This window comes from Dermochelys coriacea, chromosome 6 (assembly GCF_009764565.3).
Source record: "Dermochelys coriacea isolate rDerCor1 chromosome 6, rDerCor1.pri.v4, whole genome shotgun sequence".
In the NCBI taxonomy this organism is placed as follows: domain Eukaryota; kingdom Metazoa; phylum Chordata; order Testudines; family Dermochelyidae; genus Dermochelys; species Dermochelys coriacea.
The window spans coordinates 108,902,497-108,929,835 of record NC_050073.1 but is presented as its reverse complement, the minus strand read 5'-3'; the positions used below and the strand labels follow the sequence as shown (position 1 = coordinate 108,929,835).

Sequence of the window (27,339 nt, the reverse complement as noted above, 5' to 3'; positions counted from 1 at the left end):
CTTGCTTGTTGTTTTCAGTTATCTTTGAAATATCAAATTGTTGTTTTTAATGGCAAGTTGGTAAATACCTACATCAATGTGACTCCCACAATAATTGTTTTGTTTTATTTTTTTACATGTGTTTACTCAAAGGAAGATGGCTACAGAAACACTCAGTACAATTCATGTTTGTCTCATACCAGGATTAATGCTAGCTTTGCTCCAGTATGGATTCTCTGGCTGGTGTAATGGACTTTATTTTCTTGAGATCAATATTATAATATTGTGCCATACTATATGTAGGCAGTAGTGTAGCACGGCTTATTTTACCCAGTTTTTGTACCTCTCAAAGGTCCCAGATTGTGTGAAATGGTACAGGTTTCAGCAAGGTTGGTGGACATGTCCCATCACCCTGCTACACCCCCAAGCTATTCTGCATGTGGCTTCTTGCCCACCACCCACCTGACACATACAGCTGGTTTCTGAAACCATTTTGCTATGTGTTCAACTTGACGGACCATATCACTGTATCTCCCACTCCTTTTAAGCCTTGTCATACAGGATTATAAGTGCTTGCCCTGAGCACAGCACACAGCTTGCAGAGCTTCTCCTTGCATAGCTCCACCTACTGCACACACCTATTGCCTGCCATTGCAGGGCCTAGAATGCTGCTAATTAATGCAGTTTTATTAATCTTTGTTCAAGGTGAGCAGGAACTAAATTGCAAATACAATTAGAATGAGATCAATTATTTTGCTCCCAAAAAGGACAGCCAATTGCAGAAGCTCAACATGTTCTTGAGTGCTCAGAGCTAGGACAAGAGAAATGGAAGAGAAAGGGATGAGCTTGGTGGAAGGATACAGAGGACATGGGGGAAGGGTGATGATTGGGGTTGCTTGGAAGAACACAATGGCATCAAGAAAACATCAAGAGCTCTTGACTCTTTGATCTGTATAGGACTGATTAGGCAATTGGCTCTCAACAGATAATAAATAATACTAATACTAGGTTTCAGAGTAGCAGCCGTGTTAGTCTGTATCCGCAAAAAGAACAGGAGGACTTGTGGCACCTTAGAGACTAACAAATTTATGTGAGCATAAGCTTTCGTGGGCTAAAACCCATTTCATCAGATGCATGCAGTGGAAAATACAGTAGGAAGATATATATATATATATATATATATATATACACAGAGAACATGAAACAATGGGTGTTATCATACACACTATAATGAGAGTGATCAGTTAAGCTGAGCTATTGTCAGCAGGAGAGAAAAAAAAAAACCTTTTGTAGTGATAATCAAGATGGGCCATTTCCAGAAGTTGACAATCATGTTTGAGGAACACTAGGGGGGAAAAATAAACATGGGGAAATAGTTTTACTTTGTGTAATGACACATCCACTCCCAGTGTCTATTCAAGCCTAATTTAATGGTATCCAGTTTTCAAATTAATTCCAATTCAGCAGTCTCTCGCTGGAGTCTGGTTTTGAATTTTTTTTTGTTGTAATATTGCGACTTCTAGGTCTGTAATCAAGTGACCAGGGAGATTGAAGTGTTCTCTGACTGGTTTTTGAATGTTATAATTCTTGATGTCTGATTTGTGTCCATTTATTCTTTTACCTAGAGACTGTCCAGTTTGGCCAATGTACATGGCAGAGGGGCATTACTGGCACATGATAGCATATATGACATTGGTAGATGTGCAGGTGAACAAGCCTCTGATAGTGTGGCTGATGTGATTAGGCCCTATGATGGTGTCCCCTGAATAGATATGTGGACACAATTGGCAACGGGCTTTGTTGTAAGGATAGGTTCCTGGGTTAGTGTTTTTGTTGTGTGGTTGCTGGAGAGTATTTGCTTCAGGTTGGGGGGCTGTCTGTAAGCAAGGACTGGCCTGTCTCCCAAAATCTGTGAGAGTGATGGATCGTCCTTCAGGATAGGTTGTAGATCCTTGATGATGTGCTGGAGAGGTTTTAGTTGGGGGCTGAAGGTGATGGCTAGTGGCATTCTGTTATTTTCTTTGTTGGGCCTGTCCTATAGTAGGTGACTTCTGGGTCCTCTTCTGGCTCTGTCCATCTGTGTCTTCACTTCAGCAGGTGGGTATTGTAGTTGTAAGAACACTTGATAGAGATCTTGTAGGTGTTTGTCTCTGTCTGAGGGGTTGGAGCAAATGCGGTTGTATCTTAGAGCTTGGCTGTAGACAATGGATCGTGTGGTGTGGTCTGGATGAAAGCTGGAGGCATGTAGGTAAGTATAGCGGTCAGTAGGTTTCCGGTATAGGGTGGTGTTTATGTGACCATCGCTTATTAGCACTGTAGTGTTCAGGAAGTGGATCTGTTGTGTGGACTGGTCCAGGCTGAGGTTGATGGTGGGATGGAAATTGTTGAAATCATGGTGGAGTTTCTCAAGGGCTTCTTTTCCATGGGTCCAGATGATGAAGATTTAAGTAGAGTGGGGCAAGTAGAGTAGGGGCATTAAAGGATGAGAGCTCTCAGCTCTTGTCCCCTAATGCCCCTACTCTACTTGTGCTACATTGATGTATCTCTTTGTACAATACACTTGACTAGCAGTACCCATTAACTTGCCTTGAAGGTGCTCTGAGTTTTCAGGTCAAAATATTGGGCTTAGAGTATCTGTTCATTTTGTTTTTTTAATACAATTTCTATTTGCGATTGTATGTTTGCTTTAAACATCAGTTATGCAGCCTGAAAGAAAATTGCATTGTTTGTAGCCAATGCGTATCACATTTGTATTTTGCCGTGTATTTTTCCTCTTTATATGTACATGACAATATTCAGACGCTACAGTGGGAAAAGCCACATTTTGACTTCTGTGATTTCCCCTCACATATCGTTTTTCAGTCGTGATGAGCATACAGAGGTCCTTTGATTTCTCTCTGTAGAGGACCCTGCAACTGTGAGGCACCCCATGGTAGTAGTCAGTGGTGCTGGATCTAGGGGTACTGGGGGTGATGCCGCCCACCCTGGTTTGAAGTAGTAATAACAAACACCAGATACATGATTTCCATCATCAGCACCTCCACTATAAAAATTGTTCCAGCACCCCTGGCAATAGTGCCGTATGATGAGGCCCTACAAACAAGACACCTGCGTGGGGACTTCCTTCTGACTTCCTGCTATCAGCTGAGGGAATCAGGTGCAGCTGATCCTGGTTAAACTCAGTACCTTAAAAAGCCAGGACAAGGAACTCTGATGAGGGGAAAAGGGGTCTTGTTCATATCTTGTTTGGTATCATGTAGAATTTAGATTGTTAAGATGCTTGATGGGAACATAGAGATTTTACTGTCTTGTGTTATTTTGGTTGCAGTGGGTGGGTTGTGGGGGACAAAAACCAAAGCCTTCTGAAAATAAACCTGAAGCCATAAACAGGGTTTTTGTTGCTAAACTTGGAACTCCTGCTGAGTTTCATTCAGCTGCAGAACCCCTGCTTCTGCCTTGTGCAGCAGGTTTACAAGATCTGAGTGTGGGTTCTGCAGTCTCAAAGTGTCCTCTGGCATACTTTTGTCATAGATCCATCACATGCTGCTTCCTGGTTCCTCACCACCTACATCCTTACTCCTGCCTTTTTACTTCCTGTCAGTGTCCCTGACTAGTTTTATTTATTCAACTGCACCTTTACTCTGCTTTGTCAGAGGGCCGAAGCTTCTTGTCAGCAAGGTTTCTTCATTCAGTCTCCTGGCAGAAGAGTAAGGGGTCTCAGTAATGAAATGTGAAACTAAAAAACACAAACAACACAGACAGTAAAATATTCAGCATTCCCTTTTTTTTGCTCATAAACAAAAGTCAGACCATCACACAGCTTTCTAAAAATAACAGCTGTGGCAAGTGTTTCAACAGAAAAATGAAAGACCTAGTTTGTGTGCTTCCCACACACAAGAAAGGAGCTTGTGAGGGAAGACCCATTTGTCTGATGTGGTGTTTGAATCCAGTCAACCAAATCTGAGTTTCGAAGCAGCTAATTGAATTTTAACATCATCAGTGCCTTGCTGGAAGTTTCAGCAAAGCAGAGAAGTGGCTAAAGCTCAGTGATAAGACCATGAAGAATAATGTCTTTCCAAATGAACACACTGGGTACATGTCTTATCACTGACCCTGATTCTGAACATTTGTATATACAAGTGCAGCTTGAGTGCTGAAATCAATGGGGGTCTGCAATGGCCAGAGTCCTCTCATATATAGGGTTATCATATGTCTGTATTTTCCCAGACATGTCCGGCTTTTTGGTTCTTAAATTGCCGTATGGGAGGAATTTTTAAATATCTAAAAATGTCTGGGATTTAGCCATTATTATTTTTCCTCAAAGAAGAGTTGATCATTCAAGAAAGAGTGTGAATGTTGATCATTCGAGAAAGAAAGTGAATGTTGATCAGTCGAGGGAGTGCCCGTTTTTCCCCCCTAGCTCCCAGCACTTGCGCTGTGAAACAGCTGTTTTGCGCGGCTGGGAGGGAGGGGTGGGAGGGGGAACGCGGTGCGCTCAGGGGAGGAGTCGGGGCCGGGGCGGGGATTTGGGGAAGGGGTCCAATGGGGCGGGGAGGAGGCAGAGTTGGGGCAGGAACTTTGGGGAGGAGGTTGTAATGGGGTGGGGAAGGAGTAGGGAAGGGGTGGAGTTGGGGTGGGGCCAGGGGCGAGGGGCATGAGCAAATACCCCCTCCCCCCCGTGGAGTGTCCTCTTTTTTGAATGTTCAAATATGGTAACCCTACTCATAGATCCAGGATCTAGCCCTTAGGGAGGAAACTGCTGGTGTAGTGCGGGCTAGAGTTACTGGTAAAGAAAGAAATCTTATTCCATCATGGCTTATTGTACTTTAAAATGGGTAAATTACAATATTAAAAAAGTGTACAGTCTACAGAGTAAGATCAGAGGAACTTGGCTATTCTATAGTGCCTTTCATTTCAGGAAATCAAAGTGCTCTACAAATATGAATTAAGCCTCACAACCCACATGCATGAGAGTTAAGTATTACTGGTTAATAATAAATGGTTATAGTACTCATCTTACAGATGGGTGAACTGAAGCACAAAGACAACTGATTTGCCCAGGACCATAGAATGATTCAGTGGCAGAAACAGCAAGAGAACCAAGAAGTCTTGACTCCTAGTCAACTGCCAGACCATTTACAAAAAATCCAATTCGCCATATGGCAAAATTTTTCACACTGTGTTTATTGCAAGGAGGCATAGTGTTGGAAACTGCCTTGTTTGCCTAATGGGGACAAAATGCAAATACAGTCTTTGTCAGACTCTGAAGTGAAAGCTAGTGTAGTCAGTGTTGCACTTTATGTGGATATTTGAGAACATGTTACATGACGAATGAATATTGTTGTTTTCTCTTAAAACTATAGCCTCATTTTCTTTCTATGATAAGCTTTCAGGCAATACTTGAATTCCTGACTCTCTGAACAGCCTCAATTGGTGGGAAACATTCTCATTCAGGCAGAGAATCTAGGTCAGTTGCTCATAAGAATAGAACATTGAACAAAATGTACAGGCCTTCGGCACACTATGGGATTTTTGTTTTGTTTTGCTCATTATGAGCACATAAATTTGACAACTAATTTGTGGCATGCAGCTATTGCTTTCTATGAACAGGATGGACTTAGGCATTGCAGACTCAATGCACCACAACAGAAAATCAGTGATATGATGCAATGTTAACTGTGGATTTATTCATGCATAGCAAAGTCAGCAAGTTCATTTCAAGCAGGGAAATACTGTAATATGCTGCACAAGATCTAATTCATTTGACTATATTTAGGGGTGTGATGTGTAAAAGGACTTCAGTTCAGCCTCTCATTTTTCACCCACAAATAACTGCATGTACATATGGCAGCTAACTACCTAACTGAGCTTGTAAATTAGGTATATAATCATCTTCTACATGCTGTCATCAATACCTGCAATTAATTGCACTTGGGGGACAAAATGGGGGCAGGCTTTAAAAATCAGAACCTGTACACCGTATGTTCCAAAAGCCCTTGTTTATTTTCATAAAACAATGCGAACATAAATGTTCATGGAGAGGCACATCTACTACAGACATGACTAGTAAATGCTGTTGCTTGAACTGCAAATCTCTGCACATCTGTTAGGCCATATGATTTGTATACAGCTAAATTTCAACTTGACCTTCCTGAAATATCTGTTCCTGGTGACCCAGGGATTCTAAAGGGATATTAAAAAAATATAGGTGTACTTTTTCTCAGATAAGAAGAACAGGAGTACTTGCGGCACTTTAGAGACTAACAAATTTATTAGAGCATAAGCTTTCATGGGCTACAGCCCACTTCATTGGATGCATAGAATGGAACATATAGTAAGAAGATATATATATACATACAGAGAAGGTGGAAGTTGCCACACAAACTGTGAGAGGCTAATTAATTAAGATGAGCTATTATCAGCAGGAGAAAAAAACTTTTGTAGTGATAATCAAGATGGCCCATTTAGACAGTTGACAAGAAGGTGTGAGGATACTTAATTTAGGGAAATAGATTCAATATGTGTAATGACCCAGCCACTCCCAGTCTCTATGCAAACCCAAGTTAATGGTATCTAGTGTGCATATTAATTCAGGCTCAGCAGTTTCTCGTTGCAGTCTGTTTTTGAAACTTTTCTGTTGCAAAATTGCCACCCTTAAATCTTTTATCTCTCTGGCCAGAGAGGTTGAAGTGTTCTCCCACCGGTTTTTGAATGTTATGATTCCTGATGTCAGATTTGTGTCCATTTATTCTTTTGCATAGAGACTGTCTGGTTTGGCCAATGTACATGGCAGAGGGGCATTGCTGGCACATGATGGCATATATCACGTTGGTAGATGTGCAGGTGAACGAGCCGCTGATGGCGTGGCTTATGTGATTAGGCCCTATGATGGTGTCACTTGAATAAATATGTGGACAGAGTTGGCATCGGGCTTTTTTGCAAGGACAAGTTCCTGGATTAGTGTTTTTGTTGTGTGGTGTGTGGTTGCTGGAGAGTATTTGCTTCAGGTTGGTGGGCTCTCTGTAAGCGAGAGCTGGTCTGTCTCCCAGATATTATTTTTCAGGATAGGTTGTAAATCTTTGATGATACGCTGGAGAGGTTTTATTTGGGGGCCGCAGGTGACAGCTAGTGGCGTTCTGTTATTTTCTTTGTTGGGTCTGTCCTGTAGTAGGTGACTTCTGGGTACTCTTCTGGCTCTGTCCATCTGTTTTTTCACTTCAGCAGGTGGGTATTGTAGTTTTAAGAATGCTTAATAGAGATTTTATAGCTGTTTGTCTCTGTCTGAGGGATTGGAGCAAATGCGGTTGTATCTTAGAGCTTGGCTGTAGACAATGGATCGTGTGGTGTGTCCTGGATGGAAGCTGGAGGCATGTAGGTAAGTATAGCGATCAGTAGGTTTCCGGTATAGGGTGGTGTTTATGTGACCATCGCTTATTAGCACTGTAGTGTCCAGCTTGTGTGGATTGGTCTAGGCTGAGGTTGATGGCGAGATGGAAATTGTTGAAATCATGGTGGAATTCCTCAAGGGCTTCTTTTCCATGGGTCCAGATGATGAAGATGTCATCAATGTAGCACAAGTAGAGTAGGGGTGTTAGGGGACAAGAGATAAGGAAACGTTGTTCTAAGTCAGCCATAAAAATGTTGGCATACTGTGGGGCCATGTGGGTACCCATCGCAGTGCCGCTGATTTGAAGGTATACATTGTACCGAAATGTGAAATAGTTGTGAGTGAGGACAAAGTCACATAGGTCAGCCACCAGGTTTGCCGTGACATTATTGGGAACACTGTTCCTGATAGCTTGTAGTCCATCTTTGTGTGGAATATTGGTGTAGAGGGCTTCTACATCCATAGTGGCCAGGATGGTGTTTTCTGGAAGATCACAGATGGATTGTAGTTTCCTCAGGAAGTCAGTGGTGTCTCGAAGAGAGCTGGAAGTGCTGGTAGCATAGGGCCTGAGGAGAGAGTCCACATAGCCAGACAATCCTGCTGTCAGGGTGCCAATGCCTGAGATGATGGGGCGTCCAGAATCCTTCCTACCAACACTACAAAAAGAAGGATTCTGCGTGGACTCCTCCTGAAGGTCAAAACAACAGACTGGACTTCTACAAAGATTGCTTCCGTCGACGTGCACGGGCTGAAATTGTGGAAAAGCAGCATCACTTGCCCCATAACCTCAGCCATGCTGAATACAATGCCATCAACAGCCTCAGGAACAACTCTGACATCATAATAAAAAAGGCTTACAAAGAAGGTGTTGTCGTCATCATGAATAAGTTGGAATATGAACAAGAGGCTGCTAGGCAGCTCTCTAACTCCACATTCTACTGGCCATTATCCTCTGATGCCACTGAGGATTACCAAAAGAAACTACACCATCTGTTCAAGAAACTCCCTGAAAAAGCACAGGAACAGATCTGTGCAGACACATGCCTAGAACCCTGAACAGGGGTATTCTACCTGCTTCCCAAGATCCATAAACCTGGGAATCCTGAATGCCCCATCATCTCAGGCATTTGCCTCAACCTCCCACCCTGCCATAAACGTCTCCCCCTTACTCTCACAGATATTGTGGAGCACACAGCAAGCAGCAATAACAATGGGAATATTGGTTTTGCTGAGGTCTAACTGTGTCAGTAAACTGTGCCAGCACGCTTTTAAATGTCCAAATGCACATTCTACCACCATTCTGCACTTTCTCAGCCTATAGTTGAACAGCTCCTTACTACTGTCCAGGATGCCTGTGTATGGCTTCATAAGCCATGGCATTAAGGGTTAGGCTGGGTCCCCAAAGATAACTATTGGCATTTCTACATCCACAACGGTTATTTTTTGATCTGGGAAGTAAGTCCCTTCTTGCAGCTGTTCAAACAGACCAGAGTTCCTGAAGATGAGAGCGTCAAGTACCTTTCCCAGCCATCCCACATTTATGTCGGTGAAACTTCCCTTGTGATCCACCAGTGCTTGCAGCACCACTGAAAAGTACCCCTTGCGGTTTATGTACTGGCTGCTAAGGTGGTCCGGTCCCAAGATAGGGATATGCACTCTGTCTATAGCCCCACCACAGTTAGGGAATCCCATTGCAGCAAAGCCATCCACTATGACCTGCACATTTCCCAGAGTCACTACCCTTGATAGCAGCAGCTCAGTGATTGCATTGCTACTTGGATCACAGCAGCCCCCACAGTAGATTTACCCACTCCAAATTGATTATCGACTGCCGGTAGCTGTCTGGCATTACAAGCTTCCCGAGAGCTATCGGCACTCACTTGTGAACCGTGAGGGCTGCTCTCATCTTGGTATTCTTGTGCTTCAGGGCAGGGGAAAGCAAGTCACAAAGTTTCATGAAAATGCTCTTACGCATGCGAAGGTTTCGCAGCCACTGGGACTCATCCCAAACCTGCAACACTATGCGGTCCCACCAGTCTGTGCTTGTTTCTCGGGCCCAGAATCAGTGTTCCATGGCATGAGCCTGCCCCATTGCCACCAGGATGTCCAAATTGCCGGGGCCCGTGGTTTGAGAGAAGTCTGTGTCCATGTCCTCATCACTCTCATCACCGCGCTGCCGTTGCATCCTTGCCTGCTTTTGTAGGTTCTGGTTCTGAACATACTTCAGGATAATGCACGAGGTGTTTACAATGCTCATAACTGCTGCGGTGATCTGAGTGGGCTTCATGCTTGCCATGGTATGGCGTCTGCAGGAGAGCAGAGTTGCAGTGGAAGCGGAGGCTGACGATGGATGCCACAAGAATAGATATTTATAGAGAACGACAAGAGGACCTGAGTGGTGGATTCATGAAAGCAGGAGAGCAGAGTTGCAGCAGAAGCGGTGGATGACAATGGTTAGCACCGCACACATTTCCCAAGGAAGAATACACGTACCCGGGAACCCATGACAGACAACATGGAGAAATTCGCTATTGAGACAATAGCAGCAAAGCAGAGTTGCAGCGGAAGCGGTGTATGATGATGGTTAGCAGTCCTACTGCACTGTCTGCTGCCAGCAGCACCCAGGACACAACAGCGGCGGTGTGGGTGAGCTGAGCTGAGCGGACTGCACGGTTGCCGTGGTATAGTGTCTGTGTGGAAAAAAGGCGCAAAACGATTGTCTGCCATTGCTTTCACGGAGGGAGAGGCGACTGACAACATGTACCCAAAACTACCCTTGACAATGTTTTTACCCCATCAGGCATTGGGAGCTTAACCCAGAATTCCAATGGGCGGCGGAGACTGCGGGAACTGTGGGAAAGCTACTCACAGTGCACCGCTCTGTAAGTTAATGCTAGCCACAGTAGTGAGGACACACGCCTCCGACTTAATGCGCTTAGTGTGGACATATGCAATCGACTGTATAAAATCGATTTCTAAAAATCGACTTCTATAATATCGACCTAATTTCGTAGTGTAGACATACCCTTAGAATCATAAAACCATAGAGTTAGAAGGAACCACAAGGGTCATCTAGTCTAACCCCCTGCCAAGATTCAGGATTTGTTGTGTCTAAACGACCCAAGACAGATGGCTATCCAGACTCCTTTTGAAAACCTCCAGGAAAGAGGCTTCCAAAACCTCCCTAGGCAGTCTGTTCCATTCTCCTTCTTCTTACAGTTAGGAAGTTTTTCCTGAGATTTAATCTACATCTGCTTTGTCCTCACCCACAACTATTTCACATTTGCGGACAATATATACCTTCAAGTCAGCGGCACTGCTATGGGTACCCACATGGCCCCACAGTATGCCAACATTTTTATGGCTGACTTAGAACAACGCTTCTTTATCTCTCGTCCCCTAACACCCCTACTCTACTTGTGCTACATTGATGACATCTTCATCATCTGGACCCATGGAAAAGAAGCCCTTGAGGAATTCCACCATGATTTCAACAATTTCCATCTCGCCATCAACCTCAGCCTAGACCAATCCACACAAGCTGGACACTACAGTGCTAATAAGCGATGGTCACATAAACACCACCCTATACCGGAAACCTACTGATCGCTATACTTACCTACATGCCTCCAGCTTCCATCCAGGACACACCACACGATCCATTGTCTACAGCCAAGCTCTAAGATACAACCGCATTTGCTCCAATCCCTCAGACAGAGACAAACAGCTATAAAATCTCTATCAAGCATTCTTAAAACTACAATACCCACCTGCTGAAGTGAAAAAACAGATGGACAGAGCCAGAAGAGTACCCAGAAGTCACCTACTACAGGACAGACCCAACAAAGAAAATAACAGAACGCCACTAGCTGTCACCTGCGGCCCCCAAATAAAACCTCTCCAGCGTATCATCAAAGATTTACAACCTATCCTGAAAAATAATATCTGGGAGACAGACCAGCTCTCGCTTACAGAGAGCCCCCCAACCTGAAGCAAATACTCTCCAGCAACCACACACCACACAACAAAAACACTAATCCAGGAACTTGTCCTTGCAAAAAAGCCCGATGCCAACTCTGTCCACATATTTATTCAAGTGACACCATCATAGGGCCTAATCACATCAGCCACACTATCAGAGGCTCATTCACCTGCACATCTATCAACGTGATATATGCCATCATGTGCCAGCAATCCCCTCTGCCATGTACATTGTCCAAACCAGACAGCCTCTACGCAAAAGAATAAATGGACACAAATCTGACATCAGGAATCATAACATTCAAAAACCGGTGGGAGAACACTTCAACTTCTCTGGCCAGAGAGGTAAAAGATTTAAGGGTGGCAATTTTGCAACAGAAAAGTTTCAAAAACAGACTGCAACGAGAAACTGCTGAGCTTGAATTAATATGCACACTAGATACCATTAACTTGGGTTTGAATAGAGACTGGGAGTGGCTGGGTCATTACACATATTGAATCTATTTCCCTAAATTAAGTATCCTCACACCTTCTTGTCAACTGTCTAAATGGGCCATCTTGATTATCACTACAAAAGTTTTTTTCTCCTTCTGATAATAGCTCATCTTAATTAATTAGCCTCTCACAGTTTGTGTGGCAACTTCCACCTTCTCTGTATGTATATATATATCTTCTTACTATATGTTCCATTCTATGCATCCAATGAAGTGGGCTGTAGCCCACAAAAGCTTATGCTCTAATAAATTTGTTCGTCTCTACAGTGCCGCAAGTACTCCTATCCTATCTGCAATGCTGTAGTTTGAACCCATTGCCTCTTGTCCTGCCCTCTGTGGCAAAAGAGAACAACTTTTCTCCATCTTTTTTGTGGCAGCCTTTCAAGTATCTGACGTCCATTATCATGTCTCCCCCTTAATCTCTTTTTCAAACGAAACATACCCGGTTCCTTCAGCTTTTGCTCGTATGGCTTGCATTCCATCCCTTTGATTATGGTGTCAAGGTGTCCTGATTTTATAGGAACAATCCCAACATTCAGGGTTTTGTTTTATATGGGTGCTCCGCCTCCCCCCCCACACTCACTGTCCCGATTTTTCATACTTGCTATCTGGTCACCCTACCTTTGATCATCTTTGTCGCTCGCCTCTGGATCCTTTCCAGTTTCTCTACATTCTTTCTATACATTGGTGCTCAAAATTAGAGACAGTACTCCAGCTGAGGCCTAACCAGCGCCGGGTAGAGTGGTACTGTCACCTCCTGTGACTTGCATGCTATGCCTCTGTTAATGCAACCTAAAATCGCATTTGCTTTTTTTGCAACAGCATCACATTGCTGACTCATGTTGAGGTTGTGATCCACCACAACTCCCACATCCTTCTCAGCAGTGCTGCTGCCAAGGCAGTTTTCCCCCATTCTGTATTTGTACATTTGATTTTTCTTCCCTAGGTGTAGCACCTTACATTTGTCTTTGTTGAATTTCATTTTGTTGTCTAAAGTCCAGTCAACAAAATGTCTTCACAGTGTCCATTTTTGGTTATGTGAGGAGCAGAGCATTGTTTGTTCACGAGAGAAGAGACAGTTGCTAATGAACACCAGGCATAATTATTATTGCGCTAAGATGTTGCAAGTGCTCAGCACCTCTCAGGAGTTAGCCTGTATTTGTTATTATTTAGATAGTGTTTGTGTAGCTTTACAGAGAAGTAGGAAGACAAGATCTATTCTGACATGAACAGAGATCGGATGCTCTGCAAATACTAATCTCTCCCTCTCTTTCTCTCAGCCTGTTTCTGAGTGATTTGCCTTGATCTGGCCCACTGCTCACCTGCCTCTTATCAATGTTTCTTCCTTTCCTGTAGCAGTCGGATGGGCCAGGAAAGGTTGAAGACTCCTCCAGAGCTTCCACATGATGTAGCAATATTGGATATTTTAATGTCAAGTCTGAACTAAATGCATTCGTGTATATGGAATAAAACATGGTGAGATGGTATAAATGTTTTATCAGCATGAGTTTGGAATGGCTGCATTTCTTCTGAGCACATTATAATACTCATCCCATTCTCATCTAACTACTCCACATAATCTCTATACACAGTATATTTTACTGAAAAAATCTTTTGGGGCTGTTTTTTACATCTCTTGCATGGAAAGCCACAAGCCGTAGATAGCTTGAGTTCAACTATACAGGGCTCAGAGAGGGAGAAAATTGCAATGACTTTGAAAATGAACCTAAAATAACTTTTCTCTACATAACATCATACTTTCAAATTTGAAATCCTAGGATATTCCAGGTGTAGGGGTCAGATTTTGAGAATTAACTGGCATCCACAATTGGGTCCACATTTTCAAAAGAGATCAGCATGGTAGGTTATAGCTCTTCTAAAAGTCTGGCCAGGAGTGTCACACTGGGAGCTGCTGGGTGCTGAGCATTTCTGAAAATCTGGCTCTTATAGGGGTGTCTAAGTGGGAGCTGAGCTCTCTTTTCTAATCTGCCCACAATTGTGGGTGCTCACTATGAAAAATCTGGCCCACCAAATATATATTGCTCCCATTGGAAAGATAGGGTGTCCGTTTCCTAAAGCTCCTATTTCCCAGCCCCATTGGTTTCTGAGATACCTAATCTTACCTCTGCACTCACAACAGCTTTAAACTCTGACTGTCCCCAAGGGCTAGAAATAGATGAGTCCTGATCCTAATTTAATGCTTAGTTCGGTAGTGCTCCTGTCTGACAGCTTGCAAGCTAGCCTGGAAACCAGTTTGTAGTTATGACTTGTAGCCTCTAGGTGGTGCTTAGCAGATGTGCCTGTGAAGAGAGAGCAACACAGTGCCAAAGGAATGTTGGTGATTAAAAATTAAAGAAGCACGGGCCCCTTGTGGCAGCAGAAGAAAACACATAAATAGTTTTAGAAACCATAATATGCGTTGTCAGTCTCGACTATATATACTTGGCCATATTGAGCTACAGCTGTGATATTCAGGAAGTTTGTGACAGGGCATGCAAAATTAAACCTAAATTATTTATTGCAATAGGTGGCATAGGAAAAATGTGCAAGAGGATTTCTATCTATCCAAATAGGGCTAAAAAGAAAGGTTAAACTGTTATATTGGGCACAAATGGACATTGTACACTATTAATACATGCTTTATTTTAAAAAGTGCAGGCTAGTTCACTGAGCAGTTTAAAAGGAGAAATAATGATAGGGTTAAAATGTTATTAATATGTTTAACAAATGGTACCCATCGTTTATAATAAAAATAAATTTACATTACAAGGAACACTAATCCATATTTTAATTTTACCCTGGTAAAATTCTGCAGATAGAGCTCTCAGGATAACTCTAACGATAACATTCCTAACACTTACTGAGGTGGAAACTAGAAACCTTGTTAACCTCTTCTCAAAGTTAATTTGCTCTGGATTGCTTGCCCTCCAGGGATGCTATCCAGAATGACACTGCTGTAGGCTTCTGGGGATGCAGCATAAAAGCTGCTCTCTGTTATATTCCAGCCACATATGCTCCTAGTGGCATTCTGAGGCCACCTGAGATTTGCCCCCTTCCTTTGTGCTGAAGGAACCTATGTGAGCTCTGGAAAAAGGCAGAGGTGATGCTGAATGAGTGCAGGAAATAGCAGTATACAGGGGGTGAAAAGCTCACTTTCGTGATCTCTCCTTCCTCCAGGATCTGCTTTCCTGCTCCCTTTTTAGCCTGGCATAGTAGGCTATTTTTTCCCTTGGGAGAGGAGTCTTTTGAACCTCTTGTACACTGGTAAGTGTGGTATGGATACATTGTCTTTTGGTTTGGCTGGAGGCATGTATAGTGTGTTGCAAGGTTAGACCTCGGGTTTGGCTACATGGACACTTAGTTCGCAGCAAATTAGGGTGTAAATCTACCCCTCACTATCCAGGTAGACCCTAAAAATTCCATAGTGCCCTTTGACCTACTATGCTTTGAAACAGGAGCATACTAGGGAACTTTTAGTGCACAACAGCAGGGTCCACACAGATACATGGTTGGCAGCAGGCTAGCTCCGGGTAGATTTACATCCCAATTTGCCATGAACTAAATGTTTGGTAGATAATCCCAGAATCTTGTCACACGGTGCCCACCCACAATTGTGGAGGTATTGTGAAGCATATCCTCCAGAAGATTAGGCCTATCATTAGCAGGACATGCTTTGCAACCATTACATACTCCATGTCCATTCATCTCCCTGATCACTCCTCATCTGTGGAGGTTCTTGTGCAACTAAAGGAATGAAATCTCCATTCTCTTAAACAGCCTGTATTTCTACTTTGCTGGGCAGTAGAATCCAATTTGGGGCCTTTGCTAAACTGCACCATTTTGAGGAATTCATTGATTTGGACCCTCCATCCAGCTGATGCATTTGGAACACAGAAACTTCATTTCCTTACTGCAGCTCAGAAAAACCCTCCCCCTGGTCAATGTTCCCTCTAATTTTTGACAGGCCGTGTGCGCAAAAAATTTCTTCTGTGCAAATTTTTGTGCTTCTGTGCAAATTTTTGTGTATGCAGTGTTTTGCTGTGTGCGCGGGTTTAGGATCTATGTGCGCATGCACACACGCATAGCTTAGAGGGAACAGTGCCTCTGATGTCTGTCTGGTGCTTCTGAATTCCTAGCATACCACATCATTGCAAAGATCGTGTTCACTTTGTATCAAATGTGCTGGAGTGCTTTCAAGGTTGCAATTCACTTTAGGAGCTGTTCTGGCAACAGAGCACTACCGGGGGTGGGGGGTGTGATGTATCAATGATAGGGAGAATCCAACGTTACTTTGTGCCTTCTTGCTATTTTAGGGACCACTATTTATATTGCTAGGGCTAAACTGCATCTTTAAGTCACTACATGAATGAAAGGTAGTGGCTGTGGTCAGGCAGCAGCAGCTTCCAGAGGAATTTTAGTAGAGGTAGACACAATGCCTCCTGAGCGCTGGGAGAATGTTCACAATGATGGCATCTCTTATGCCCTTTAACAAGGTGCGCTGTGTACTTTCCCTGCCCTGACCCAATTCTGCTGGCCAGTGTGATATGCCTGTGGGACCCTGGTGCTGCCTTTTATTCCACCCTCCCCAACCCTTAAGTGGTTTCTAATGCCACACTTCGTGTCCACCAGTGGTGTAATGACCAAGTCCGCATCTGGCTTCTGTGGCACTTCTGCACCTGTGCAGGGCTAAACACAACCTAGCTCCCCTAACGTGACCTTCAGAGACATTAAACCTGAGTCATTTACTTTGAAATATTTTATTCAAAAAAAGCATTGTCTTAGGACAAGCATTCAGTGCGTGCTCTCTGAGGAAACATGATAAGTTCCTTAGCTATGGTGTATGTATGATACCCCTTTGTTTTTCATGCATTCTTGCACAGAGATAAATCTTCCTCTTGCCCTGATGTTGCCCTGAAAAATAGGAAGAAGCTGAAATTGCTTCAATATTCTTTTGTTAATGCTGGAGACCTGCTGTGTGAGATCAGTGAAAGGGTGTTTCTGATTCAGTATCTCTGCTTGCTTCCTGAGAAATAAACTATAACCTCTACAGTGAGCCCCTTATGTTTGAATTAGTGAGAGGGCAAGATACTGATAATACTGATATTTCCATTACAACTTCTAAAAGTCCTGGCTCAGGCCCTATTTCTGTACATCTTTGTAACTTAGGTGTTTTTTATTCTTTGTATTTGTTTTTAAATGGGGAACTTACACACTACAGATGCATCCGATGAAGTGAGCTGTAGCTCACGAAAGCTTATGCTCAAATAAATTTGTTAGTCTCTAAGGTGCCACAAGTACTCCTTTTCTTTTTTACTACAGATCTTTGTTTCTTGTAGACAAATACAGAATAACACCCACTGGACTTAATTAAAATATTTTCAAAGGAGCAATAAACTAGGTTACTAATTAAATGACAATTGATGTCAGTTTGAAGTCATGTCCTCATAAAAAAGAAGAAAATATGGACTATGTGAATTGCCTACCAACCATGAAATTGTTTTGTTTTCATTAGCAAGAGGCAGGGGGCATTTAACACTTCAGACACTCTATTTGTAGTCCTTTTGTTGTTGTTGTTTTCCTCCTTGTTAGGCGTCATCGAGTTGCTTTTAGGGCTAGGTAGCAAATGATTTTCCCGTCCCGTGAAAATTTTCAAGATTTCAAAAACTTTTCCTACCCTGAATCAGGATTAAAAAATAAATATAAAAAAATTGTTTGAGTCTGGTCAAAATTGAAATGTTTCCATTTTCGTTTTTAACTTTTTTTATAGTACAAAAAAGTTAAATTTCGAAATGAAAAGTCATTTCAAAGGAAAAAAAACTAAAGCTTTTCATTTTGAAAGTGTTCAGTTGTCCCTTTTTGATAATTTCAAAAGTGGGTTCACCCCATCCCAACATTTTTGCAAGTCAGGAAATGTATCAAACCCAACTGGGATGTTTCCTGGGGCACCCAGGGCTGTGAGTCACCTTGTTGCCACCTGCCTCCAGCATGAGGGAGTCTTGTCTGTGCCAGCTAAGCCCCTAACACAACCAGCCTGCCAGCCTCTCCAGGACTCTCCTCTGGGCTATGCCAGCCCTGCCTTTGCCCTGCAGGTTGACAAAACACACCTTAGCCCCTGTGTGGCTTTAAAGTGACCCTCTGTTGTGTCCAGCCCCAGTAGCTGGATACTCACAGAAATCCCAGCTCCTCTGTCCCCAAAGAAACAGTGTATCCCAGTTTACAGTTTTACCTTAGCTCACCATTCCTGTCTCACACACAGCACTTGAATTTGATTATAGGAGAAGAAAAGGAAATTTGTTTTAAAAAGAACAGAGATTCAACAAGAAACAAGTGTGAGTGATGGAAACAAATGGTTACATATAAAACAAAATCATACCATGCTCACTAAAGTCTAAACTTAACTCACAAGGTATGCTCCTATCTAAAAAAGTTTATCCTACCCAAAGTTCTTTTCAGCATTTTCAGCCAAGCCTGGCTGAGATTCCTTTTTCACGAAGCAAAATCCACTGTCATTTTACTTCCTCAGGGAGAGATGCTTGGTGTTCAGCTGTACCCCAGATAGAGTTTCCAAAGTTCATTGACTTTTCTCCTGAAATGACCCCTGCTGTTTTTGTTTTTTCCTGCAGCCCCCACAATCTGTTGATTAGCATTTTGCTTAGACTATAAATAGTCAACTATTGTGAACTATACAATATTTAATTTGCACGTGACCTGCCAGAGAGAGATAAGCATCCCCTTCTCCTGCCTGACACCGGTATGTGTCTCACCACCTTTCTGTGACCTGCCTTAATTTTCAGATCTGAAGAACATTATATATATATATATATATATATATATATATATGGAGACACACACACAATCACTCCTTATACATTATCTTCACAGGCATTTCACAATGATTGTGATAACCAGTGTGACCCAGGCTTTCATTAGAGACCATACATGACCTTCTTCAGTGAAACTACTCTGTAGATACCAGACTCAGGGGATCTCTGTAACCTTTATTCACCCCTGTGCCGTCTGCCAGTTGGCACAAAGAGGTCCCTGGGTCACATTGACCCTTTCTCACAAAAAGTTTCAATTTTGATGAATCTGCATTTTTCCATGAAAAAAAAAGTTTAATTCAGAAATTCCCAACCATCCTTAGCTGCTTTGCTTCCTCTGTGACATTCCATCATTCACCTTGGTGTGATTTCAGTGTTAACATAGAACTCCAGCCACACTAGGCCATGGCAACCATCTATTGAGGAATAGGAGAAAGTGGAGAAGTCAAGTATATGACACTTTTTTGGATCAATATTTGCATTGTTTTATTTAAAGAAGTTAAGTAACCTAACCGGACAGTACAAAACAATACTTAGTTTACATTCTAACTTGCTGCATAATTTTCTATATTGTCCCCTGATTGTTTTGTCATCACAATGAATATCTTTTCTGACACATATTCATGCATTTTGTTCAAAGTGATGGTCACATCAACTTGTTTTGAAATCAAGCAAAAGGAGCAAGATATCCCTCTCTGGATATCTTGAATCCAGCTGGCCTGGCAGCATTCATGTACAAGTAATATAGCAGCTTCTATTGAGCAGTGTCCATTGTTCATCATTATGTCTTTACGTGACAGATCCCCATCATCAGTCTCTACAAAATGAGGTGGGGCACCATTAAATTGCTGCAGTTGGAATATTAATTGTTGAAGTTGGATTCTTACAAAGGCATTGCATTATAAGAGAAGTGCAGATAGTCTGACTTCCTCTGATTCGTATCTAAACCCAATGACTAGTTATTGGTCAAGTTAGGCATACAGTCCATTTATTATAAAGAGTTGTTTTTGTACACAGGCAAAAAACGGGAAATTGCTAGATAGCAAGGTTAAGTCTAAGATGAATAGAGGAACTCCACAGGGAATTTATTTGAAATATTTTGTTTAAAAAAAGTCCCTAAAGACAAAGGGGTTATAGACTGTTGAAAAATGGCAATGGTACAGAGCCTTGGCTACATCCAAGCAGCACGGGGCTGTTCTGCAGTGCTACAACATGCAGGGAACCCCTTTATACCAGGAATATTTGCTTTTTTCAGTGGCCAAAATTGCATAAAGGGGCCGGGGCAGAATTGAAAGTTGCCCCCCACCCCCAGGTTTGGTAGAGAGAATATTACACCATGGATAAAATAGTGCTAGCGATCCAATAAGGTGTCTGAAGCAAGTGTGCTCATACAGTGGAGGATTAGAGTTGGTAGGGCAGGCTGCAGCCTGGAAGAAGTGAGCTTTGAGGAGCAAGAGGGTGGTCATTTGGGACATGAGATCAAGGAGGCTGTAATGAAATAGAATTACATTTATTAGAGTATTTTCTTCTGATCAGTTTCCTACTGTCATTCCATCCAGTGCTGTGGTTAATTTTTTGTGACAACAGGCTCTGATGGCCATGGAAAGCGGGAAGCAGGGAAGGCATTAAAAAGTTTTCATCAACACACCCAGCTGTGTCCCTTTGGGGGTCACCCAGACCAGTAAGAGGGCATGTCACCACCTGCCCTGTCCCCCTGGGTGCTTCTGTGCTGTGCCGCTTTGGCTCAGAGCCCTGACACCAGCAGTCTGCTCACGGTGCAATGGTTTCACCTTGTCTTCCACCAGCCTGATTACTCCTTGCAGGATGACCCCAACAGCCCTTCCAGACCTGAGTTTCCTTAAAACCATGTCCCCTGCAGTGTCCAGTCCCTCTCATGGTAGCACTCACAACACCGTCTCAAGTTGGCTGCTCCTTTAAAGAGACAGTACACATCACCAGCCTGTTAATTTGGCTGAGGATTGTACTCTTCAGTTTGAAACGCTGCACTGAGATGGGTGTGTAATAAAACAAGGTTAATAAAACAAGTTTTTTTTAACAAAGAGCAGCTATTTAAATGATACCAAGCAGACAGAATTGGGATAGAAATGGTTACAAACAAACAAAAGTAACAATATGCTTCTAAGACTAAAACCTAACTTCACACACAAGGGCTTTTTGTTCAGAGTAGTTTGGTACACTACACTCACTACAGTCATTCTTCCACAGGGCTGGCCAGGTCCTGACCAGGATCCAACACAGAGCCCAAAGTGCTTGGATTCTTTTTCTCCTCAGGTGAAGGACTCCAAAATAGCTTCCTCTCTCTGCTTATAACCTCAAAGTGTTCCTTTGTGTTCAAAGTCAGGAAGCCCTTCTGGAGGCTCAGCTTGCTGTATCCACCAGGGAGCTGATGCCATGCTAGTTTTTGCAGTCTCCTCCCCCATTGTTAACTAGCTAACATAGTTAACTAGCTATCTCCCCCATTCACTAGTTTGATTACTTGTTTTTTCTTTTATATAAATATATTTCCATTTTCTCTCCTTGCTGGGTTTATATTGGACACACGTTCAACAGGTGGAACCACACTCCTTTATCTAGGGCAGAGTGACTTAAGCCCTATGTGCCAAACACATTTTAACAACATATTTCCAGCATACGTTTATAACTTTTCCTATATAATCCATATATACATCACACAATAGTATTAGTGACTTGTGTATTACTAGTTAAAGTAAGAATGGCCATACTGGGACAGACTAATGGTCCATCTAGCCCAGTATCCTGTCTTCTGACAGTGGCCAGTGCAAGAGGCTTCAGAGGGAATGAACAGAACAGGGCATCTGTCAAGTGATCCATCCTCCGTCATTCAGTCCCAGCTTCTGGCAGTTAGAGGTTTAGGACACCTGGAGCATGGGATTGTGTCCCTGATCATCTTGGCTAATAGCCATGGATGGGTCTATCTTCCATGAACTGATACCTGAGACACAGAGCAGGGGGCAAGCTGCCGTGGCAAGACTTCAGGTGACGCTGGTTCTGGAGAGTCCAGCTCCGGCTCCTGCCGCTGGGACAGCAATTCCCCCAGCCCCCTTCTCTTCCCAGCAGCTGCAAGTGGCATGAGCCAGCAGGTCAGAGCCTGGCAAAACAGAACAGACAGGGGAGACTGCTCCCCCTCCACACCCCAGATTTTTCCCCAGGGCCGGCAGACCCAGAGCAGCTCCCGTTCTCAAAGCCCCTTCACAATCCAACTCCTGTCCCCAGCTTGAGAGGCACTGGGGCAAATGGGGCTCAGCATCTGGCCTTGCAGGAGGCAATGGAAGCTCTGGCCGGTGGGGGCCCCTGCGCACCCAGCTCTGGGCATTCCCCAGGTGCAAACACATTTGTGATAGATGCATAGACAATATTCTTAACTTCAGATACAAGAATGATACATGCATACAAGTAGGATAATCATATTCAGTAAATCATAACCTTTTCAATGATATCTCACATGCCTTATCTTGCACAAAATAAATCATAATTATGCCATATCATGATAATATTACTATGAAGAATATGGGCTGTATTGCCACAGTGAGCAGTCGTGACTGGAGGCTACAGCAGCAAAGCAGTGTAAAGGGCACCCCAGATTAGAAGGCAGGGGTTGCACAGCTACTCACCCGTCTAGATTGTACCCTAGGTATGTCACAATCAGAATTCCTCAAGTGATGGAAATTTCAGATTTTGACCAGAGCTTTTATGTTTATTCTATCAAACATATTTACAAGTTTTTATTTCCTGCTTCCTCTTTTTGTAGCTAGGGAATGTTGTTGGATCATATTAAACAAGTTCTGTATTAAAATCACAAATGAGTTTGATTCTTCATAGTTTAAATTCCAGGATATTACTAATTAAGAGGTCTCTTGGTTTTTGATACTGTTTCTCTCCCTCTCTGTGTGAAATTTGCAAGCTGCTAATTGTGTTAGTACATCCTAAGACAGAGTCTGTTCCCAAAGCAATACTTTGTAACAACAGAAACAGCACACAGAGACTCCCTGCCCTTTTGTTGTATTTATCTCGCTTTGTTAACAATTGTGATTTAAAATAGAGATAGAGGATGTATGTGGATGGATGCTTGGTGTGGATAATAACTGAATGATCAGGGAGGTGCCAGCCTAGGGCCTGGTCTACACTACGAGTTTATGTCAGATTTAGCAGCATTAAATCTGAATTAACCCTGCACCCGTCCTCACAACGAAGCCATTTTTCGTCATAAAGGGGTCTTAAAACCGATTTCTATACTCTTCCCCAACGAGGAGATTAGCGCTGAAATCGACATCGCCATTTCGAATTAGGGTTAGTGTGGATGCAATTCAAAGGTATTGGCCTCCGGGAGCTATCCCACAGTGCACCATTGTGACCGCTCTGGACAGCACTCTGAACTCAGATGCACTGGCCAGGTATACAGGAAAAGCCCCGGAAACTTTTGAATCTCATTTCCTGTTTGGCCAGGCAAGCTCATCAGCACAGGTGACCACGCAGTCCCAGAATCGAAAAAGAGCTCCAGCTTGGACCAAATGGGAGGTACAGGATCTAATCGCTGTATGGGTAGAGGAATCCATGGTATGATAACTACGTTCCGAAAGACGAAATGCCAAAACATTTCAAAAAATCTCCAAGGCCATGAGGGACAGAGGCTACATCAGGGACACAACACAGTGCTGCTTGAAACTTAAGGAGCTCAGACAAGCGTACCAGAAAACCAAAGAATCAAATGGACGCTCCAGGACAGAGCCCCAGACATGACGCTTCTACACTGAGCTACATTCAATTCTAGGGGGGCTGCCACCACTACCCCACCCCTGTCCGTGGGCTTCGAGGATGGGATACTCTCCATGGCTGAGGATTTTGCAGATCGGGAAGATGAGGAGGAGGAGGAGCTTGGGGAGAGCACACAGCACACCATTCTCCCCGACAGCCAGGATCTTTTTATCACCCTGACTGAAATACCCTCTCAAACCAACGAAGCCAGAGAAGGGACGTCTGGTGAGTGTACCTTTTTAAATATAATACGTGTTATAAAAGCAAGCGTTTTTTAATGATTAAGTAGCCCTGAGGACTTGGGATGAATTCGTGGCCAGTACTGCTACTGGAAAAGTCTGTTAACTTGTCTGGGGATGGAGCGGAAATCCTCCAGGGACATCTCCATGAAGCTCTCCTGGAGGTACTCTAAAAGCCTTTGCAGAAGGTTTCTGGGGAGAGCAGCCCTATTCCGTCCTCCAAGGTAGGATACTTTACCACGCCATGCTAGTAGCAAGTAATCTGGTATCATTGCATGACAAAGCCTGGCAGGGTATGGTCCCGGTGTTTGCTGGCATTCAAGCAACATCTGTTCTTTATCTCTCTGTGTTATCCTCAGGAGCGTGATATCATTCATGGTAACCTGGTTGAAACAGGGGAATTTGATTAAGGGGATATTCAGAGGTGGCTGTTCCTACTGGGCTGTTTGCCTGTGGTTGAAAAGAAATCTTCCCCGCAGTTAGTCATGCGGTGGGGGGGGGGGGGGGGGCCATTGCCGCTGAGCTGTTTGCATTTGGCTAGCAGGGATCTTCCCTGATACCAGCCAGGCAGTGGGGGGAGGGAAAAGCGATCATCCCAGAGAATTGGATGGGGGGAGAGAGTTAGTTTGGTTTCTGCTGCTGCATGTTAACAGGAAAACTGCAGCAGTAAATGGCCAATTCAACGGGCTTTGCTCGATATGGGAAAGGAGGGGGCTGCTGTTATGAAGGTTGCAGAAGCCGAAAGACTATGGCTTACCATGGCCGCCGGCAAGCCGAATTCTGTTGCCTGGCTCTGCGTGTGTGATCTCTAACACCAAAGCTGCAGGCACTCAATATAAGATGCAAAATGCGACCTGTACCAAAATCACATGTGCTATGTAATGTGAATAGTGTTGTTCACCATGAAGGAGTATAGCCATTGTTCTGTAAAACGTATCTTTTTAAATACTTCACTCCCTTTTTTTCCTCCAGCAGCTGCAAATGTTTCAAGCCTCCCTCCTCCGTCCCAGAGGCTATGTCAGATAAGGCGGCGAAAAAAGCACACGCACGATGAAATGTTCTCTGAGCTCATGCAGTCGTCCGGCACTGACAGAGCTGTGCGGAGAGACACAATAGCAGAGTACAGGATGGTGGCCGATGAACGTGAGGAGAGGTGGCGTCAGGAAGATCAGAGGAGGCATGAGGAAACACTGGGGATACTGCAGGATCAAACGGACATACTCCAACATCTGGTGGAGGTTCATAAATGGCAGCAGGATCACAGACTGCTGCTGCAGCCCCTGCTTAACCACGCCCCCTCCCCAAGTTCCATAGCCTCCTCACCCAGACACCCAAGAACACGGGGTGGGAGGCTCCGGGCACCCAACCACTCTACCCCAGTGGACAGCCCAAGCAACAGTAGGCTGGCATTCAACAAGTTTTAAAGTGGCCTTTTCCTTCCCTCCTACCCTCCTCCCACACCCCACCCGGGCTACTTTGTGAGTTATCTCCCTATTTTTATAATCAATTAATAAAGAATACATATTTTTTAAACGATAGTGACTTTATTTCCTTTACAAGCAAGCTGTGATCGAAGGCGGGAAGGCGGGTTGCTTACAGGGAATTAGAGTCAACCAAGGGGGCGGGTTTTCATCAAGGAGAAACAAACAGAAGTGTCACCCAGTACCATGAAACTGGTTTTCAAAGCTTCTTTGATGCGCACCGCTTCCTGCTGTGCTCTTCTAACTGCCCTGGTGTCTGGCTGCGCGTATTCAGTGGCCAGGTGATTGGCATCAACCTCCCACCCTGCCATAAATGTCTCTCCCTTACTCTCACAGAGATTGTGGAGCACACAACAAGCAGCAATAACAATGGGAATATTGGTTTCGCTTAGGTATGAGCGAGTCAGTAAACTGTGCCAGAGACCCTTTAAACGTCCAAATGCACACTCTACCACCATTCTGCACTTGCTCAGCCTACAGTTGAACAGCTCCTGACTACTGTCAAGGGTGCCTGTGTACGGCTTCATGAGCCATGGCATTAAGGGGTAGGCTGGGTCCCCAAGGATAACTATAGGCATTTCAACATCCCCAACAGTTATTTTCTGGTCTGGGAAGTAAATCCCTTCCTGCAGCCGTTTAAACAGACCAGAGTTACTGAAGACGCGAGTGTCATGAACCTTTCCCGGCCATCCCACGTTGATGTTGGTGAAACATCCCTTGTGATACACCAGTGCTTGCAGCACCATTGAAAAGTACTCCTTGAGGTTTATGTACTGGCTGCTCTGGTGGTCCGGTGCCAAGATAGGGATATGCGTTCCGTCTATAGCCCCACCACAGTTAGGGAATCCCATTGCAGCAAAGCCATCTAGTATGATCTGCACATTTCCCAGAGTCACTACCTTTGACAGCAGCAGCTCAGTAATTGCATTGGCTACTTGCATCACAGCAAACCCCACAGTAGATTTGCCCACTCCAAATTGATTACTGACTGACCGGTAGCTGTCTGGTGTTGCAAGCTTCCACAGGGCTATTGCCACTTGCTTGTGAACTGTGAGGGCTGCTCTCATCTTGGTATTCTTGCGCTTCAGGGCAGGGGAAAGCAAGTCACAAAGTTTCATGAAAGTGCCCTTACGCATGCGAAAGTTTCGCAGCCACAGGGAATCTTCCCAGACCTGCAACATTATGCGGTCCCATCACTCTGCGCTTGTTTCCCGGGCCCAGAATTGGTATTCCATGGCATGAGCCTGCCCCATTAATCATGAGCCTGTCCCATTAATCATAAACCATGATCTCCAAATTGCAGGGGAACGCGGTTTTAGAGAAAAGTGTGTTCATGTCCTCATCACCGCGCTGCTGTTGCCTCCTTGCCTGGTTTTTCAGGTGCTGGTTCTGCATACACTGCACGATAATGCGCGAGGTGTTTACAATGGTCATAACTGCTGTGGTGCGCTGAATGGGCTCCATACTTGCTGTGCTATGGCGTCTGCTCCTGCTTGGGCAATCCAAGGAAAAGGGCATGAAACGATTGTTTGCCGTTGCTCTGGCGGAGGGAGGGGCGACTGACAACATGGCTTACAGGGTTGGCTTACAGGGAATTAAAATCAACAAAGGGGGTGGCTTTGCGAGAAACAGAATGGCCCCCTCGAGGATAGAACTCAAAACTGGGTTTAGCAGACCGCTGATTTCACGAGGGGAGGGAGGGAAGGGGGCCCTGACGATATGTACCCAGAACCACCTGCGACATGTTTTAGCCCCATCAGGCACTGGGATTTCTACCCAGAATTCAAATGGGCGGCGGAGACTGCAGGAACTGTGGGATAGCTACCCACAGTGCAATGCTCCGGAAGTCGATGGTTGCCTCGGTACTGTGGACACACTCCACCGACTACATGCACTTAGAGCATCTGTGTGGAGACACATACAATCGACTGTATAAAAACGCTTTCTACAAAACTGACTTCTATAAATTCGACCTAATTTTGTAGTGTAGACAAGGCCTAAGAATCCAGTGTCCATCAGCCGAAGAAGGCGTCAAGTGGAAACAACCAGAGAACCCCCGGAGGGCAGACTGGAATCCACCCAACAGCCTCAAGGATGGGAGAACTGAAGAACAACACGGAGCCATCAGGAATGTGCCATCTGCTGATTGATTCAGCAACAGCA

The 27,339-nt window shown here is 44.1% G+C and overlaps 1 protein-coding gene across 12 annotated transcripts in view; it reads left to right on the top strand.

Moving 5' to 3' along the window:
* The window catches only part of LOC119857420 (exocyst complex component 3-like protein 2), a 101,208-nt gene that overhangs the window by 28,593 nt on the left and 45,276 nt on the right, over positions 1 to 27,339 (top strand). For 3 of the 12 annotated variants that reach the window (XM_043515824.1, XM_043515825.1, XM_043515821.1), the window contains exon 3: positions 14,847 to 15,105. The exons of 7 other annotated variants lie outside the window; for them this stretch is intronic. The gene's annotated coding sequence lies outside the window, so the exon portion shown is untranslated. Of the gene's footprint in view, positions 1 to 12,711; positions 13,318 to 14,846; positions 15,106 to 27,339 lie in introns of those variants that run through there. 2 more of the 12 variants (XM_043515827.1, XM_043515826.1) reach the window with 2 other exon arrangements.